The sequence below is a fragment of the Egretta garzetta genome, unplaced genomic scaffold, assembly GCF_000687185.1.
Source record: "Egretta garzetta isolate BGI_Z169 unplaced genomic scaffold, ASM68718v1 scaffold831, whole genome shotgun sequence".
In the NCBI taxonomy this organism is placed as follows: domain Eukaryota; kingdom Metazoa; phylum Chordata; class Aves; order Pelecaniformes; family Ardeidae; genus Egretta; species Egretta garzetta.
This window is the reverse complement of record NW_009258711.1, coordinates 106,955-122,814: the sequence shown is the minus strand read 5'-3', so window position 1 is coordinate 122,814 and position 15,860 is coordinate 106,955. Positions and strand designations below refer to the sequence as shown.

Genomic DNA, 15,860 nt, shown 5'->3' with positions numbered 1-15,860 from the left:
ATTTTTGTACTGTATTTTGTTCTTGTTGCAATCTGTCTAAACGTGTTTTGGAAAAATAAAGTATTTTTTCCTAAATAAGGTTTTATTTCCCTGTAAATCAAAAGAAACAACAAGCAAACAAACAAACAAAACCCCAGGACCTTTTTCCCAGCCCTATGAGATGGCAGTTCAAAAGACAAATGGCTATCAAAAGAACAGCTTTGGGAGTCGCTAGGTGGGAGGAAGTGAGAGGGTACGGCCCTTCTTACAATTTACTAGCTTTCCAAAATCTTATTCGCAGCTAGGGAAACGCTAAATAAAAAGTAGAATGTGAAATAAAGTTCCTTCACAATATTTTTTAAATTTCAAGCTATATTAGGAAAAATTATGTGGGCAAGGAAGAATTTGCCTTGCTCCCCTCTGTCACCTATGCAATGAAAAAGCTAGAAACTCCCTGGATTAAAATTATCCTAAATACAAGGAGCCTGACATTAATAGCCACTAGAATAAAAATACAAAGCTTACACTAATCAAAGATACAAGTTTGTAGCACAGCTCAGATTTCCAAGATTGGCCTAAGTAAAAGTTGGGAAGTATTGTCACAACTTCAAAAATCAAAAGCTTTATTATCTTTAAACTTTTAAAGCTCTTAACTTTGAAGCTGTTGTGACAGCTTTTCCAAATGTTCCAGTTGCACCAAACATAGAAAGGGCAATGCGTTGCCCAGGTAGCAGATTCTTTAGCAATAGAGTAATTATGTCATAAAATTACCCATGCTTAACTAAACCTCAGTGTTAAAGTTAGACAGACCCTTAGCCCTGCTGCAAATTGCATAGCTGTACAGCACAATGCTTGCTGTGACTCCAAATTGCTTGTTGCCTTACAGAGAAAAAGATACATATGTGAAAGGAATAAGTTTTTCCATTTTCTGTATCAATGATCTGGATGAGGGGACCAAGTGCACCCTCAGGAAGTTTGCAGGTGACAGTAAGTTGGGTGGGAGTGTTGATCTGCCAGAAGGGAGGGAGGCTCTGCAGAGGGACCTGGACAGGCTGGATCGATGGGCCGAGGCCAACTGTATGAGGATCAACAAGGCCAAGTGCCAGGTCCTGCACTTGGTTCGCAACAACCCCATGCAACGCTACAGGCTTGGGGAAGAGTGGCTGGGGGGCTGCCTGGCGGAAAAGGACCTGGGGGTACTGGTTGAAAGCCGGCTGAATATGAGCCAGCAGTGGGCCCGGGTGGCCAAGAAGGCCAATGGCATCCTGGCTTCTATCAGGAAGAGCATGGCCAGCAGGAGTAGGGAAGTGATCGTACCCCTGTACTCGGTGCTGCTGAGGCCTCACCTCAAATACTGTATTCAGTTTTGGGCCCCTCACTACAAGAAAGACATTGCTGGTGAGGGGTCTGGAGCACAAGTCTTATGAGGAGCGGCTGAGGGAACTGGGGTTGTTCAGCCTGGAGAAGAGGAGGCTGAGGGGAGACCTTATCACCCTCTACAACTGCCTGAAAGGAGGCTGTAGCGAGGTGGGGGTCGGCCTCTTCTCGCAGGTAACAGGCGATAGGACAAGGGGGAATGGTCTGAAGTTGCACCAGGGGAGGTTTATGTTGGACATTAGGAAAAATTTTTTCGCTGAAAGGGTTGTCAAGCACTGGAAGGGGCTGCCCAGGGAAGTGATGGAGTCCCCATCCCTGGAGGTATTTAAAAGATGGGTAGACGAGGTGCTATAGGGACATGGTTTAGTGGTGGGATGGCAGGGTTAGGTTAATGGTTGGACTTTTTTGAGCTTAAAGGTCTTTTGCATCCTGAACAATTCTATGATTCTGTGATTCTATGAAGCAGTCTCTGAGAAACAAACAATTTCAGAGGAGATTTTAGGTAAGAGCTTTCTTAACATTGTTTAACCTTCATATTCTGTGGAAAGTACTTATTGGGAGGAAATCCTGCTGATAAAAGCTGGTTTTTTTATTGGCAGGACAGTGATTAACACCTGTTTTGATGGACTGATCTCACAAGCAGTAAAGTAGTTCAATTTTAGAGCTGGACAGAGGAAATGAATTTTTGAAGTCAGTTTATATTCTTTGTAGCCACAGACCTTATGGCAAGGAGATGCATTTTTCATCTCAGTCCATCATGGCAGATTTAATACTCAGATTACTTGCATTTGAACTGATTAGCTCTACGTGAATAATCCTACACTCTTTGAGCTGTCCATTTGCAATTTAGCTAATCCCTTTGGGTGAACAACTCTGGTAGTACCCTACTGCTGTGATTGGAAACTTCTACTTGCAGAAATCTTTATGGCTGGACCATAAGGAGGTACAGGTGTGGGACAGGACTAATTAACGAACATATCTTGTAATGTGCCTTTAAATTGCAATAATTTTAACATGGGGAGAGGGTGAAGAACGCACAGAAAAATGGTTTTGGGAGAACTAATCAGAACACCTCATTAAATGGAGAATCTGTTCCTTTAAACTTGCCCAACAGGAAAGGCTGCTACAGTGGTGATGTGAAAAGTATTTGCAAAATGTGCCTTTACCTTGCACCCGCTTCCAGTTTTGAAATATCTATTGTCAAACTCTTCCATTTCTAAGCTATGACAGTAACTTGACTGCACCTTCTGTGGTTACATCAGAAAGTTCACGTTAACTTGCTGTAGGACAGGTTCGGGAGTAGTAGCGATTATGTGGAAAGCTAAATTGCTTCAGTCCAAGCAGCGCACTTCACTGAAGTCATATGAGTAGAAGCCAGCGCAATAACTGTCTGGGGAAGCACATAGTAGGTAAGTTAGCTGGGCCAAAACAGTAAGTACATGACTGCCTTGAGTAATGTTTTCAAAATGGTGATTATGTTACTGCTAGAGCATAGATACTCTCCCTCTTCTTCCCCACAGGTGATATTATGAGTCAAATGGACTTTGTTTCAAGATACTGAGGCATAATTCTGCTGCTTGCAAGCTGTGACATTCACTTCCCCATTTTACAATCATGCCCTTGAGACAGCAACAGGAAGAAAAAAAGGACAAAGAAGAAAAGTACCAGCTTTCAGGAGGCATAATTTTGCCTATGAGTTTCCTTCTCATTTTTTGATGGCCATCTCCACACTTTTATTTTGTGTGTCTGATGAAAGCCTAGGGGATACCAAGTGAGACATGCAACTGTGTCAGGGCAACTCTAAATAAAGGAAAAAGGTGGAAGGGGCATCTTTTACCAGTTACTACTTAGGTCTCGGTAAGCTCTGTCTTAAAAGATCATTCTTGGTGGGATATGTACAGTTTTACTTGTGTCTAGATAGTTTTCCTTGTGCCTGATCTAGGAGCAGCACTGCTGAGCTCTGAAAAACACCTATTACCTGTTGTCAGTAGGAGGGGTAAAAAGACAGAAAGTCCTGCAGGGAGGAGAGTGCGTGGGTTGAACTCTGTGGCGACAGCATCGTATGTGTAATGAACATAGGTCATGCGCTGCATCAGAGCATCAAAATGTCCAAATAGCACTTGTGCTAGATAAAGTTAAGTTGTGGCACAACTTTGTAAAACAGATTTGTTAGGATGATTTGTACTATATCTGTAGCAACAGATGTTAGGTGTGAGTGCTAATCTCTTTTCTGGAACAGTAAGATTACTATATACACACACCAAGAAGAGTGCCCAGACCCATATTCCCTGCGTACCACAGAGTACAGAAACAACTGTGTTTGTGCCGCTGTGGAGGGGCAGCCCTGTTGTGCACACCCGGGGCAGGCTGATGTCTTCGTACATTTGCCTTCACACTGTTCGTCTGCCAGATTGTCCACTATGCTTCCCCAGCAGCCTCCACTGTGCTGTTCCCATAGCCACCATCAACACTCCTTCAGCAGTGAGCCCATGGTGAAAATCTGTGGGGTCCTCATGGGGACTGGTCCATGTGAGGTACCCGGTGCTTAACTATGGGTGAGCTAGTAGGATTAAGGGCTTGATTCCAGCAATCATCACTACATGCCAGTGACGCATCCCATTACACAAAGTGTGACAGGCTCGGTAGGGCACGCGTGTTTGCGGGCTGCCTTGGAAATCACACCATCTTACTCCTTCTTACCTTGCTTCTAATCTGCAGCTGTTGTGCTCCACCTACACCTTTTCCAATCCTAAACTGTCTCCATGGATAAGAAAAAAAGTTGCTTTAGCCAGTGATGAATGTAGGTATGTTCTGTAAGGTAAGACTCTGGTTCTGAATGGTCATCCCTCAACACCATCGAGGCAGGCAATTCTCTTCCATGTGTGTGGAAATGTAGTTTTGATTATGTATAAAATACTATGCATCTGCAAGCTGAATCTAGACCAAATATATATGTTTTGATTATTTGTTGTCTTTTTTTTTAACGTCACCAAAGTAAAAAAAAAAAGATAAACCTTATGGTTCAGAAGATGCCTGATTCAGTAAGGCTTCCTGAGAGATTTGTTGAAGTATGTGTATTTAAAAGCACATCTACAGATGCAGCATGTGTCTGCGGGAAAGGGTTTCTACTGCGGAATGTTTCTGAGCACGAAATGTAAAAATTTACTTAATAATTCACGCCACAAGTGTATTATCCACTATTTTCACCTTGTTCTTCGTGAATTAAATAATGCAGGTAATGTACTTTTAAAGAAAACATCCACAGTAAGTCATGGGCTAAATAAGACAGCCTAGAAAAATGTTATTCTACTTTCTTTTGGAAGTGTGGTTGTCAGGTTTTTAATAAAAATACTGTTTCCTCATCCTTCACTATTAAAGTCAGTAGTGAGTTTCCCCTTGAAACAGTGTCGAGATCTTGTTCTCGTATTTTCTAAGTAGTGATGTATGGTTCTGAAGTGAAGAAGAGCTGATCTGAAAAGATCTGGCTTTTTCCACAGTATGTGGAGCATCACAGAAGAACAGGGTGTTACACAACACACAGGCTCCTTAGCAGCTTCTTACTCAACAAGAGGGTGATGGCGGGGGCGGGGGTGCTAATCTAAAGCTACACCATCTGGGGCTGGCCTCGTCACAGGAAGAATGTGGCAGCTGCCGAAATAGTTTTTCTTCTTAATTTTCAGTTTCGAAGTTCAAATAAAGAACGAACATCTGTTTCAGCTTGCAGAGTTAAATAAGCATTGTAAGCAGATAGCTTTTAAGGCTTGAAATTTACAGTAAGAAGTGTTCATGAGAAGAGGGTGTAACTAATAGCCAAGAAGGTGGATATTACAGAATCCCATTACCCTTTTCCCTCCCCAGCCCCACAGGTTTACACAGAAATGAGCAATTTGGTCAGAAATTGCTCAATGGCTGTTGAGACATTGTAAGGAAAACACAGGAAATTATCAAAAATCCTCACTCGCCTGACCGAAACATGGAGCAAAAACTTAACCGTGCTTATGTTCATGGCATTTTCTTCACTGACCCAGCTTTCGAAGAAAGAGCTGCTATGAGAGAACTTGACTGAAACTTCTGGTTTCACACCTTTTCAGATTTCAGTAAGATCTCCCATTGACTTCCTCTGTCCTATGTCTTCCCCGGGTGAGAACAATGCTATTAATTAATAAACTATTTGAATCGGTTTTGCCAAGTCCTAGGCAGATACATATAAAGAGGTGTGTTGTTTGCATTCAGGTAATGAAATTCTTGGCTTTATGGATTTTTATCCTCTGTTCCAAAGTCTGTGTTTTGGAGAACTGCCTTTCTGCCTGTGGTACAGAAAAATGAAGTAACTCATTTGTATCCCACAGGGAGCTGGACTAGAAAATCTCAGGATCCACAGATTCTCGGGTCTGTGCAAATATTTCCCTCACCTTCTGAGGGCTATAAGCATGCAGCAGCTCTATAATCCTGAATCTCCCTGGCTTGTTTCTGCTCTTTTTTCCTGTTTGTGGTTGTTGTTGTTTTGTTTGGTTTTTTCATAGGATTTGTTTGGGTTATTTCATCTACCTTAGATTCTTGTAAAGACTAAACCCTGCCATTTTTACTTGAGAAAGGTTTCCTTTGTGGCACATAGCTTTCTCAGCTGACCTGTCCTCCCTCCTTCTGTTAGTTCTATGGCCTTTCCTCTGTTGTACAAGCTGGACGAACAGCCCCCACCATGCTGCTGTGGGGTTCTGAGTTGCTGGACCACTTCCCTTCTCTGCTCCCTGGCACGTACGCGGATCTCTCTGCAGGCTGTCTCCCTGGCCACTCACCCAGATGACTTCCCTCTCTTTTGTCCAGCAGTCACTGATCTGCCTCACTGCAGGGACTTTCACCCAGGGTTTATAAAATAAAAAAGCAAGTAGATACACTGGAGTTCTTCTTAAATGTGCCCTATAGTCCCTGCTGTGGAAACAAAGCATTGTCCTCACCTCTTCCATCTCACAGGTCTCCTTGAAGGCTTGCTATCTGGAAGACAGAGAGTTTGGGACCAAGAGGTATTACTAATTACACAGAGTCTGACCTCCTATATATGAGTACATTCTCCCTTCTTCAAGGGAAATGACAATTTTCAGAAGGGCCTCCAGTCTTCACCAGGAAAACTGAGACATGGTATTTCCATTATGGATTTTTGTGAATTTGTTCTAGCATTTTATCACTTGCTGTTTAAAAACAAAAGTACTTATTTTACTTGGTCAGCTTTCAGGTCCTGGTTCTTACAGTGCTGGAGAGCCTTGTGAGATCCAGCAATGTTTCCACCACATGAGTAACACATGAATGACCTGAAAGGAAAAAGATTTCTGTTTTGGGATCAGAAAGCCTTATCTGACACACAGAGGAAAAGCAATGCTCTTCCAACTGAATCCTCTGAGTTTTAAAGCAGAGCAAGAAAGCAAACCGTTTACTAACACTCAAAGTTTCTTGCTGGCTGGCATTAAAATGTAGGGGCTGCTTTAAAACCGGTGGCACATCATGCTACTAAATGGACAATGGGCATGTTCTAATAAAGTGTCTGGGCCTGTGGGTTGCACAAGAGAAAATCTTGACACACAGCTCCACTCTTCCAAAGCTGAGAGACTGTATTCTTTTAGGACCCCCTGGTAAGGAAGCAGACCTAGCATTGTGTTTACTTAGCAATATTGTGGGTTTTTCTCTCGTTCACCTTCCACTGGTGAGAGCCCTTGACTATGCTTCATTTAATAAGGTGTCTACCACTGCTACTACAAAGACTATTTCCAGCACAAAGGCAGCGTTGGCTTAAGATCAGGAGCTCTGGGGAGTAGATACTACTTTTTAGCTCCTTACGTTTCAAAGAAGCAGGGCAGGGAGTACAAGTTAGAAAAAAAGTGGGGAAAAAAGTCACTGAGAGAGAAAAGCACATGATGGAAGAAACGAATGTAACTGTGCTAGTGTGTCAAATATCTCCTTATGTTTAAAATACTTAAAACTATTTTAAGATATTGTTCTTTATCCCGCTAACATTTTACAGGGAATAAAAAAAAATTCACAACCCTTGCCAGAATATTTTTGCAGCACTAGCTCATATAACAAACCAAGAAATGCAGATGCTAAGGATTTCAGTAGCTGTATCTCACCCACCATTCTCAACAATCCCCTCTGCTGGTGTTACTGCAGCTGCTAGCCAAATATTACACTCGGCAAGCTGCGTGTGTGGCATAATACGTTAGTTTCACTTTTGGAGGGAAGCAGAAAAGTGGCGGTTCCAAGTAAAAGCAGCCTCCTTTGCAATCTTTTCAGCTTGCTTCCTCTGCCATTCAGTGAACGGTAGCCTGTCCGCAGATCAGCAGAGCATTTATTTCCGTTGCCTGCTGCAGACTCTCTTCCACAGAAAACTGCCTCCCGTTTTCACAATTTCTGCTGACCAAAAATATCTCCAGCTGGGTTTGCTGGTTGCTCCAGGCTTTCCACCTATGGCTGACTCCACTGCGTAGCGGCAGAGTAAGCAGAAGTGAAGACATTCAAAACTGGGAGGGGTGGACTCACAGGGCTCATCTCAGAGGACCTGGTTTGCCCCCCAGGTCTTGCTGTGTCAAAGGTGGCACCAGGGGTGCGAGGCATTCTCGTGGCTTCTCCGGCCCCGACAGATTCGACAGCACTTGGCACTGGATCGGGCGTTCAGCAAAAAATGATGAAAAACAGCCTCCCTTCATTTCTGTGGATGAGAACTGGTTGTACTTTTTCAAGCAATTAGGTAAACACTTCTAATTGGTTTGGTCCTTCATATGAAATTTACCTTGGGAATGGCATACTTTGAAGCTACTCCCTGCAAGGATCAAACCGAGTTAACTACTGTTCCTCCCTCACATAAAACTACCTCAGTGGTATCTTTTATAATCCCACAGAAGGCAGGTTAGGAGGCTCGATAGCTAGTGATACACATCCCTTTGCCTAAGGGAGAAATTTCATCCTTCATTTCGCGTGTTTGCCTTGGTGTGGGGGAACACTAGCTGGAACTGATTATCTAAAATAATCTTCCTCCTCCAAGAAGAGGAGTTTGTGGAAGCTATTTCTAGATCCTGAAATGCTCTCCCTGAGAGCTCCAGCATGGTGTATTTCCATTACGCTACAAAAAGTGGAATGAGGAACTGATTTTTTTAAACGTAATAGTTGCTGGGTGCCATTTTTTTTGGAAATAGGAAATGAAAACAGCTGAATTTGATTCCTTGTTTTAATTACAAAGAAGAGAGCTCACTGATGTGACTGGAGTCCAAAAATAAAGGAGAAAAAGAAGAGCGACTGACAAAGGTTTGATGTTGTTTGTACCAATGTAATTCCACGGCAACAGTGAAAGCTTCTAGTTAATTAAAACTAGGTAGAGCCTGACCTAACAATTAATTAATTTAGAGCAAGTTACCCCATTGGTGGCCTGCAGGACAGACCTCTATAAGAAGTGTTTCTTAGCTGGCTTACACAGCTACCTAGCAGGGTACCTTTTTGAATCCAGACAGGGCAATTTACTTCTTTGTGAAATCCCTGTGCTCCTGCTAGTTTTAACTGAAATTGGCCATAAGATTCAAAAGCAAAACAGCTATGCTAAAAATACTTAATAATTTATTTTTAGCCTAAAATGTTTTGGTGTTACAGTTTTGCCAGTGTGCACATTTGATACCAACATTCATATCGAGATGCTTCCTGAAGTAGCTTAATTTAACAGAAATATTGATAAAGCAAAGCATCTCATACTGACCCTCACTTGATCAATAATTACTTAGCGCTTTCAAAAAATCAGCACAATGCATACTTTTATAATTTTGTTTCAAACTGAAATATGTTTCTGAGCTTAAACTCTGCTCATCCTCTTCCAGAGCTGTGAATCAAAACACAGCTTGCTATGTCTTTGTACTGTCAACCAGAAGTAAAACTGAGTAGAAACAAAAGTGAAACTCAGCGTCTTTGCTTCACTTCCCAATACTAAGATGTGAATACCAAGTGGAAAAATGAACTAAAAACAAATGAAATGTTTTATTTTTAATTTACTGTAAGCAATTTGAAGAGTTTTAGAAACAGTTCATAAAACGTTCTTATTCACGTATTTGTGTGTGTATTAAAGGTTCTTCCTCTTCAAGGTCTCTGGTGATTGAAGTGAATACAGTAGGCAGTTTGGAAAATGTACAAGATAGACTTGGTTCAGTTTTATCACATTAACTTCCATATTCCATGCATTCAAGTAGTGTAGTAATTCTATCTTAATCATACATAGAAGTGCAAAAAAAAAAAGACCCATTAAAAATATCATTAAAGTGGAGCTCTCCAGTGATGAAATTCCCAAGTTCCAACAGTTGACCTTAAAGGGATTTAGTTACCCTGTTCTTTTGTCTTTTGTCCTTTTAGTTTCTAGTTGTATGACACTTGCATCCTGTCACACTGGCTAAGGCAGATTAAATTACATGAACAGATTAAATAATAATAAAAAAACCCCAGAAGGATAAGAAATTACTGACTGGAATGAATTTATATCAACATTAATTTTTGCAGCCTCCTGACTTTCACAGCTAGGTAAGTGCTGCTGAAGAAGTTCAGGAAGTTAACTTTCCATAAAAATGCAAAGCAAAAGCACCATGACAGAGCCACAGTTCATTGCATTTAAAATCATGTATCATTAATCAGTGCATATTTAACTTCTAGAAACCTTAATTTGAAAAATGCTTAACAGAGGTTTCCATCTAAATGTCCACAGATACCTTGAAACGTAAGAAACAAAATCTTATAGATGTGAAATATACATGTAAAAATACCTATTTCAAATAACAAACTTATTTTCCACAACCTGATGCCAGGTCCATTCAAGTCATTATCCAGTCCTGAACACTGCACAGCATGAAGTTCTGGAGAAGGTATCTACATGAACCTGGGCTGGAAACTTTTAATTTTGCACTAGAGTACTTCTCGTCAATTTCTGAGTCACTCTAAATGTTTGGAAACTCCAAGGCTGAAAGCAGAAATATTTGTGTACATGAGGGAAGTGGGCTGTTTCCCATGTTTGACTAATGTAAGAAAGGCTGAGGTGATTTTGCTTAGATTTTTCAAAAGAAAGAAAACGAACCCTGGTCCCTCCAAAATCTGTTGTAACAGGTTTTCAAGTTAGTAGACTTCCCTACTGCCAAGAGATATTCAAATACGTTTTTGGGGGAGTTACAATCTATTTCCCTGGTGATAGGTAGACCCAGGAAGGCACAACTTTAGCCCCTCTTTATTATGAATACAAATACATTCAATTTGTATAACAGTGTAACCAGAACCCATACGAAATCACGTATCATTGTGTTCAGGCAACAGTTAAACACAGAGGACATCCTGCTCTGAAGATGAAATAGTCTTAGGGGAAAACACAACAAAAAAAAAACCTGTGCAAGCAAAATTTGCTTAGGAAGTAAAGCGTAACTCAGTGGAGACTGATACTTATGGACTCCAGAAGCACCTACACTGCAACCACTAGGAGTTTTGACTGCAGGGCCACTGGCAAACGCTGCAAGCTGAGGTTTGCAGTGTCTAGACCTCAAGGTCCTCCTTCAGCTCAGGTTTCAGGTTTATTAATTTTGTTTTCTTTCATTCTGTTAACAGATTTTGTTAAGGAAGGAGAACCTCAGACTTTTCTTACTGACACTTTTCCTACCAGATGGTGCTAGCATATGTATCTGTCTACTCCGACACGATGCAAAAAGCTCTGAAAGTCACAGAGTGACAGTAATTTTGTGGTTCCCTGATAATGTAAGAAAGGCTGAGGTGATTTTGCTTAGATTTTTCAAAAGAAAGAAAACGAACCCTGGTCCCTCCAAAATCTGTTGTAACAGGTTTTCAAGTTAGTAGACTTCCCTACTGCCAAGAGATATTCAAATACGTTTTTGGGGGAGTTACAATCTATTTCCCTGGTGATAGGTAGACCCAGGAAGGCACAACTTTAGCCCCTCTTTATTATGAATACAAATACATTCAATTTGTATAACAGTGTAACCAGAACCCATACGAAATCACGTATCATTGTGTTCAGGCAACAGTTAAACACAGAGGACATCCTGCTCTGAAGATGAAATAGTCTTAGGGGAAAACACAACAAAAAAAAAACCTGTGCAAGCAAAATTTGCTTAGGAAGTAAAGCGTAACTCAGTGGAGACTGATACTTATGGACTCCAGAAGCACCTACACTGCAACCACTAGGAGTTTTGACTGCAGGGCCACTGGCAAACGCTGCAAGCTGAGGTTTGCAGTGTCTAGACCTCAAGGTCCTCCTTCAGCTCAGGTTTCAGGTTTATTAATTTTGTTTTCTTTCATTCTGTTAACAGATTTTGTTAAGGAAGGAGAACCTCAGACTTTTCTTACTGACACTTTTCCTACCAGATGGTGCTAGCATATGTATCTGTCTACTCCGACACGATGCAAAAAGCTCTGAAAGTCACAGAGTGACAGTAATTTTGTGGTTCCCTGAAATGCTGTTTATACCAAGCCATTTCCCATCAGTGGGCTGTATTTAAAAATTTATTTTCAAGAAGTTCTACACTTAAGACAATTACTTGCACTCACTTGCCTGCCTGCTTTTTCCAGCTACATAACTGTTGGCTGCACGCTAGGTTTTATCCTATAGTAGGAGAAAGGAGCATGTTCCTTAAAAGGAAATCCCACGCTGCTGCTCAGTTATTACTCAACTAACTTGGCAAGAAATGCATTTACTCCATCTCCAGATCAGATCCACACCAACCTGTGCTGAGCCACATGGACGAGAGGGTTTGAAGGCTTGGACCATTTAACAGAGCCACGGTCAGAGTGGAGATCAGTGCAGGAATTGCTGTTCACATGAGGCAATCAGCTTCATTAAAGAAAGAATAAAAAGAATTACTTAATCTTTCTCTATGTGCAGAAAGCCTATCAGAAACTATTGAAACCAACAAAACCAGAATAACTCAATTTGAAAGATACAGATGAAAATCTTACGCGCTATATGCAGTTGATCTATGCTGCTACCAATATAGGTAAGCAATACAGCAGTACCACTACGTCATTTTTTGTAATACAAGTTTCGTTGCTACTGTACGCCCCTCTCCTCCCCTCCCCCCCTTTTTTTTTAATCTGTCAGGCAGAGAACAATTCCTGCCCGCTGTCAGCTGTACAGATGACTCCTTCACCTTCTTCTCCTCGTACCGCTTGGAGGGAATCCCAGAGAGCTGTTGGAAAGCAGCGGCTTACCTGGCCCCTGGAGAATGCACTGGAGGGGAAATAGGGCAGTTACGATGGAGCAGAGCGGGGAGCATTACCTGATTTTATTCCTCTCTGTTTCACAGAAGTCCTTGTACCACGTCAGTCACTGTACTGTCTGAGTGCTTTTCAGTTGCTCAGCAATTGAACTGATGCTTGTTCTCACAGGATTTTTTTTCTGTGGGGTTTAGGTTTTTTTAAAATTTTTTTCTTTGGGATTGCTGTATGATGCAGCATTTTGTATCTGATCAAGAACACAGAGGGCTGTTAGAAAAGAAGTTAAAGAAGTGCATCTTCCACCAGGAGCAGTGTTCAGGGTACGAATTCAGTGTCTGGGGAAGTGTATTTTGCATTCTCAGGTCTATGCTCCAAAAGCAGTCTTTGCAGAAATGCATTATGGCGTAGGTGCTCGCTACTGTCTCTCAGGGGAATGGTTACCAAGTGAATGTCTATAAGGGGACAAACTGACCCTTACCATTGGGTCCCTCAAAGCCAAGAGATGGCTTTTTTTCCTAGTTTTGTTGGGGGTTTTGTTGTGTGTTTTTTTTTCCCCCCAAAGTGGATGTATTAGAATTGTGTCCTTTCAGGAGCCAAATCGTATGCAAAGCTGTATTTACAGGTGCTTGTTCTTCTCCTCTGGGAAGGAGGTATTCACTCACATCACTCAAAAGAAACAGGTTTCAGAGAATGACTATAAATAATGAAAGAGTTCCTGTCAAGAGTGTTCTTTGTGCAATATAGTTAAAGAAAAAAGCGTATTTTTTAACAGAAATATGTTTTTCTTTAAGGCTGGGCCTCCACAAAGAGAAAGCGAAAAACTATTAAAACATATGTAGTTAAACATGAAGCATTTTACATCCTACTCCAAACGTAGGAAAAGTGAAACACACGCAGACAGTCTGACCTCACAGATTTGACTTAAATGACTAACTTCCTTAGCCTTGTTCTAATTGGTGAAGATTTTGCAAATAGTCTCCCCCCCCCCCGCCTTGAACACAGAATGTGCTATGATTTGAATTTCAGCTGAAAATGATAAATCTAAACCCAACTACGAGAATTTTTGAAGTAACTACAGCAAAACCACCTCTATCACTTTTAGTTCTTTGTGCATGAAAATGAAACAAAACCTACTTCCTGGTCTGTGTGCTACTCTCAGAATTTGGAACACCAAAGTAATCAGCAAAGGAAAACTATGCCTTTTGCAGAGGTGGCAAGCTTTGTAACCTGAAAAGTAAACCAACCCTGAAGGGAAGGTCTTGCAGCAGTTGTAAAAATCCCGTTTTGTGTATAATTAGTGGTATTTTTGTCCATTATTTGGAGGTATGTTTACTAAGTTTAGTGTTTTACATCTCTGTTTAATTTAGGATCCTGTGGTTACGCCTGTGTTACTACACCCTACACATATTTGTGTGTGGCACGGTGTGAATATGCGAAATGGAACATGTAAACAGGACGTAGGTAAATGATACTTCAGCCCTTCCAAGGTCCCACGTGTCACAGGCTGACACCTGTACCTGAGCGCATTAACATGCAAATGTGTGGCGACTGCGTACAGCCATGTAGCGAAGAAAAAGGAAAGGAGGATGCTCAAATGGTAATAAGATGCAAATCTGAGATGCTAGCAGGTTTTGGGTGGGGATGCCTCTGACAGGACTTGCTAAAAATTAACAAGGGTAGCAGGAACACTGTTGAATGTAATGGACACTCCTGAACAGACGGGTGAAAAGGGGCACGCCACAGGACAGCAGTGTTTCTTGCCAGACCATGCTAAAACCCGTTTAATGATAATGGAAGACAAACAAAAGTGAAAATGCCTGGCATCATTAGATAAGCCGTGACGTTTGGAGTCTTAAGGTAGATGGGACTCCCAAATCTCGTCAACTGATGGCATGCTTTATCAGTCAGGGGTTTGGCAAGTTTTGCAGGTCCAACTAAACCCGGCCCTGACAAAATGCTGAAACTTAGTAATACAAGGATTTCCCACCTAGATCAGTAGAATCCTTTGCATTTGCAGGGTTCTGCCCACAGAGATCTTGATGACCAGAGTCTTAGATAGGTAGTGACCACAACGAGCATAGCACACTACCCTCCCAGCCTTTTAAGTGGTCTGGATGCCGGTAGTGTATTAGGCGATGAATATATTTGGGAGGCATCGGAAAATTTTATTTTGCAGTTTGCTTCCTTCCTCCGTTTGTGAGAAGTTTTCAGCGTCACTTCAGTACATGCTTGTGTGAAGTTTTCCACGTTGCAGCCTGGAAAGAAAGAGACGTTAAAAAGGGAAAGCGAATTATTAGAGGAGGTAATACCACAGAAACTTTCAGTGAGATCAGGGACTGAGTATACTAGAAGAAAATGTGCCGTAATTGACTTTTATCATTTATATTCAAGGAAACCAAATACGCAATGTATGCACCCAGCTGAATTCTAGTTCTGAACTGGCCTAGATTTTGCCTTCCGTAAGATGATGTTACATGACACGGGCATACTCTTTTCTTCCGCACAAAGAGTAAAAAGCCACATACAACCCCCGTAGAAATGACAGTGATAAGCTGGTCCTTAAAGAATGCCATTGTATTTGACAGTATCAAATGGTCAGCTGGCAGCTTGCTTGGAAATCACTGAAAGTTATGAGCATGAGCCTGTCGGCAGTTTTGAGACTCACTGTCCTATCAAAGTTGTACATGGCTTTTTAGTTCCTCCCTGTCCCAACGTCTCTTCTTCCTGTCTCCTGGATGAAGACTTCACAGCATGTATTTGTAGGTCCGTCCCTCTGGCTCTGGCGTTTTTTCCTGGACTCGCCACCTCTTCAGGTCAGCAGCCAAGCTCGTTCCCTTTTTGCACGTCTGTAACAGACAACTTAGTTCCAGAGCTTTCAGACGAAGCACGTTCACTTGGCACGGACGAGAGAGAAATCAAGGCACAAACTCATCACATCAGAAGTTACAAGGTCAGAACTGTGCACTAAATCCTGGGAGCTGGGACGGGGCTACCACACGCATGCACGGCTCACAGCGAAACAACCCACGCGTTTTTCCTTTGGCCCAACGCACACACAGGCCACTGTGCGGTGAGACCACAGCGAAGATGCACTGCTTTTGTTTACCACGGCTGAACAAGGCAGGCTCTGTCCCTCGACTGGGCCTGGCTGGCCCGAGGCCCTTTGCCTCACTTCAGTTCGGTTTTTACCTCACAGCGGCTCCCGCTGGCGAGGGCTGACGGCAGGCCTGTGCGCGGCGCGCAGCCCTCGCTCCCCCGGGGACCGGGGGGCGGGC

The 15,860-nt window shown here is 42.2% G+C and overlaps 1 long non-coding RNA gene across 2 annotated transcripts; it reads right to left on the bottom strand.

The window, feature by feature from the left end:
- Positions 1-7,308: 7,308 nt before the first annotated feature.
- Positions 7,309-15,854, bottom strand: LOC118451687. 2 transcript variants are annotated; one of them, XR_004841200.1, is made up of 4 exons: positions 15,251-15,854; positions 12,648-14,840; positions 12,095-12,202; positions 7,309-8,053 (listed from the first exon to the last, which is right to left on the bottom strand). It is a non-coding gene; the product is annotated as an uncharacterized LOC118451687 (long non-coding RNA). The 2 variants fall into 2 exon arrangements; XR_004841199.1 differs by lacking the exon at positions 7,309-8,053 and having other exon boundaries at positions 11,124-12,202.
- Between the last annotated feature and the right edge of the window lie 6 nt (positions 15,855-15,860).